Below are 4,413 nucleotides of genomic sequence, written 5' to 3'. Positions count from 1 at the left end.
AGTGTGCCCCTTCACCCTTAGACACCAAACTCTGAGGAAGCACCCTTGGCTGCACATTCCTGGCACTAGAATCTCTTGCATAGCTGTTGCTATGGTGAGTCTGTCAATCAGAGAGCCACACAGACTGAGCAGACTAGCGAGGAAACTCAGATCTTCTCTTGGTGGAGAGAGCCATTGTAACCTGGAGTGTGTGTAGCTTTAACACACTGCATTATTATTATTTATTTATTGTTAGTGTTTTAATCCCCTAATCCTCCAAGGAGCTCAAAATGGCATAATCCCCTTTTTCTCACAACCTTGGGAGGTTAGGCTGAGAGCCAGTGACCGGACTGAGGTCATCTGTATTGAACATCATGACGGAGAATTTGAACCCAAGTCCCTCAACCCAAAGGCTACCCCTCTGCCCACTAGCTCCCTTGCAGCTAGGCCAAGTGGTTAGTGTTGGAGTAGGACCTGGGAGACCAAAGTTCAAATCCTCACTGTCTCTCTCAACCTAGCCTACCTCCAAGTGTGTTTTTTATGGACTCAAATTCCCATCAGCCTCAGCTACCATATTCAATGGTCAGGGATGATGGGAGTTGTAGTGCAACAACAACGGGGGGGACGGACGTTGGCTACCCCTGGCCTAACAGCTCAGCCTAATTTCATGTGGATGTCAAAGAGGGGGAAGTGTGTGTGGTTCAATGAGGGAGAAAGGGGTGGTAAACAGAGAGAGTCAGAGGGCAGGGAAGAGCCTTAAGTGTAAAGAGATATATTAGATATGTGTTCCTGCTTTGTAGAAGCCTGAAGCCCTGCAGAACTGCTGCCAGCCAGTGTTGGCAGTACTGAGCTACATGGGACCAGCAGTCTGGCTCATTGCAAGGCAGCTTCCTATGTCCCTAACTCCCAGATGAAAAACGGGAGAGATGAGCTGCCTCTAGGCAGCATGGGCTCACCCAAATTAGAAATTGACCAGGCCAGCAAAATACCCGCCAGGCGTGAGTGGGGAAAGGAGGGGTGAGGAGGCAGAAAGCTTTGCTTCTCATCAGTGACCTTGCATTCAGAAAGCATAGCCCAAAGCATCGCAATCTGCTTTGATTCTGTGCAGGAAGCAAACACTGGAAAATGAAACCTACTGACATGAACGCATGTGCACACAAATACACACACCAATGAAGGTTTCGGGGAAACCCTATTAAGCGTTCTGTGTTTCATAGCAGATTTGTGGCTTATCAGCATGATCGACTGCAGCACCGCACTGGAACACAGAAATCTGCCTTACAGTGAGTCAGACCGTTAGGTTCACCAAGCTCAGTATCTTCAACGCTGCCTGGCAGAGGCTCTCCAGCAGGGGAGCCCACTGGAATAAAATATTTGCTGGGGGGGGCAGGTAAGCCCCGTCCTGTATAAATGATCACAAGATGCAGCATACCCACAATATCCGAATGGCAATGGGGGGAGGGCTGAAGAGATCTCGGCCGCCAGGAGTTGGCTCCTATGCTCTCCGTGGTTTGAGATTAGGGACTCACCTAGACCTGTCTGCAGATGTTGCTGTGGACTGAACCTGGGACCTTCTGCATGCAGTGTAGGTGCTCTGCCGCATGGACCATCAAGCTCAGTTTTGTCAACTCTGACTGGCAGTGGTCCTCCAGTGTTTGAGACTGGGTACTATTCTGGATTCCCCTGGAGATGCTGCCTGGAATTCAACATGGGGCCTTCTGCAAGCGAAGCAGGTGCTCAGCCACTGAGCTAGGGTCCTTTTCAGGGACTTAGGAAGCAGCCCTATGCCGAGTGAGACCAAGTTCATCAAGTTCAGTATTGTAGGCACTGACTGCCAGCACCTCTCCAGGGTTTCAGGCAGGGAATCTTTTGCAGCCGTAACTGGATATACCGTTATGGGTTGAATCTGGGACTTTCTAAATGCAAAGCAGATGCTCTACCACTGGGGTATTGATTTTCCCCTAAACGTAAGGAAGATTCTAGTCCTCATGGTTCTTAATCAACAGCCAATTTCCACAGGAAGCTGCCTTGTACTGAGTCTTACTACAGTGGCACCTCTGGTTACGTACTTAATTCATTCCGGAGGTCCGTTCTTAACCTGAGACTGTTCTTAACCTGAAGCACCACTTTAACTAATGGGGCCTCTTGCTGCTGCCGCGCCGCCGGAGCACAATTTCTGTTCTCATCCTGAAGCAAAGTTCTTCACCTGAGGTACTATTTCTGGTTTAGCAGAGTCTGTAACCTGAAGCGTATGTAACCTGAGGTACCACTGTACTGAGCCACAAGCTTTCCCTATTGAGTGGGTTGTATCTTGAACAGCTCTGTCCAGAGCTGGTCTCTGTCCCCTACACCTCCTTATCTCAGAGATTCCTGTGCAGCCCCTTTTCCCTCCCTCATTGCTCTGAGTTACTCTGAGAAGCTGGATTCCGAGTAGAAATTGGAGCAGCGGCTGTTAATTCAGTCCCTGTTTTAACACCAACCTACCTAATTCACACTCCCAGGACATCTCCTGATCCACTTTCACCACACCTCACATCATTTTATAGCCAGTGTGGTGTAGTGGTCAGAGTGTCAGATCACAGGCATAAAAGAACCACCCTCAGGATGAGGCCAGTGGCCCATCTGATCCAGCATCCTGTTCTCACAGGAGCCAACCAAATGTCAGGTGCAGAATTCAAGTACCAGAACGCTCTACCCTCCTGAGGTTTCCAAACAACTGGTATTCAGAAGCGTTGCTGCTGTGTTTGTTGGAGTGAGGAGGAACACAAATGCAACCCGTTTGCAACAAAGAACAGCGATCCCGAAATTTAAATTAAAAAAAAAAAATCTTTACTTTGGAAAGGGGGGTGAGAGGAATAATAAAGCACCAAAACTACAATACCCAGCATTCCTGCGCGGATTGGAAGGAAGTGCCTTTAAGGTCTGAAACAGCTGCAGATAGAGGAGAGACGAGTGGGAGGCTGGCGGTCAGGCTGCTTTGCTCTCCACTTCACTGGGATTCCCGTCTTGCTCGTCAGAGTGAAGCAGAAAGGCGGGCAGGATAGTGCGCCCGCGCGTGTGCTTTTGCAGAGCTCGTTTGCAAAAGGGGAGCAGGACTGCAGAGGGGAAAGAAGACGCCTCGGGCACGCGGGGAGGTGGAGGATGGCGCCGCTGGCCAGTGGGACTTTCTGCAAAGTTTGACCCGCGCTTGCTGTCACCCGATGTTGTTGCAGCAGCAGCAGCAGCAGTCGAAGAGCGGCTCGGGCGTCTGGCTGTTTAGTTCTGTCCCCAGCCGAGGAGAAGCGTCGGAAGCAACGGATCAACCACGCGCGTAGAAATACTACTAATAATAAGGAACCGGGCAAGCAGCGGGTTGTGGTGGGCGAAAGATGGAGCAGAGTCGCGCGGCCGCCGGTGCGGACTCTCCTGCTGCAGAAAGGAGAGGAGCCCGCGGTCCGGGATTCCCGCAAGCGCCAGCCTAGCGCGCTGCGCGGGGAGGAGAAAACAAGATACCCTTTGCACAAAAATACCAAGCAAACCAACAGACACACATGCACACATAGATACGCACATAAACCACCCAAACCGTGTCATGCACTGATAAGTCATTTGCACACACAAGTCTGTTTGCTTACATTGCTCTCTTGACTGCAAAAAGGCACCTTCGTATAAACATTTTATTTGTGCGGCGGAGGGAGGGTGCTTCTGCAGCTGCAGTTCTGGAGGGATTTGTGAATGGCATTTGGACGATTAATTTTTAAAGGTGAAACGGGGTAATATAATGATATCTCACATGCACACTTACGCATTCAGCTAGCTTTGTGGTGGGCTCAATAGAGCTGAATTGGGGTGGGTGGGTTGAAATAAATAACGTAAAATAAATTAACTCTCTACCCTCATTGCAATAAATCTTCAGCGCTTTGCAGAGCGTTCCAACGTTCGCTGGGGGCGGGAATAGGAAGCTTCGGGATGGCAGACCCGGGCGAGGAGCATCTGAAACATTCCCTGCCTTGCCTTGAGAGTCTCCTTTTGCGCCACCTTGGCTGATCTACCCTTTCTGTGCCTGCCTGTACCCGCGCACACGACGCGACTGCGGGCGAGGGTCTCCCTTCTTTCCCTGGGCATGGCTTGCAAAACGACTCTCCTCGGGTGACCGGCGGTGGCCCGCAAGGAAAGAGAGGGAGGAAAAGGTGGAGGAGGAAGAGGAAGGCGCAAGGCTGCAGAGAAGATCTGAGGACACGGCTGCGGGCGAGGAGAGGGAGGAGACGAGAGCGGCGGCGGCGGCCACAGCAGCAGCAGCAGCAGTGTGATCGTCGGCTGCAAGATTGCACAGAGAGGAGAGGAAGGGGGGTTCGGCATTGGAGGAGGGGGGAAGGAGGAGGGGGGCAACCCATGCATGGCTGAGCTTTGCAGGTGGTTCCCCCTCCCTCCCTCCTCCTCCTCCTCCTCCTCTCT

Source organism: Podarcis melisellensis (genome assembly GCF_964234715.1).
Source record: "Podarcis melisellensis genome assembly, chromosome: Z".
NCBI classification, from domain to species: Eukaryota; Metazoa; Chordata; class Lepidosauria; order Squamata; family Lacertidae; genus Podarcis; species Podarcis melisellensis.
This window is presented reverse-complemented; position numbering follows the sequence as displayed.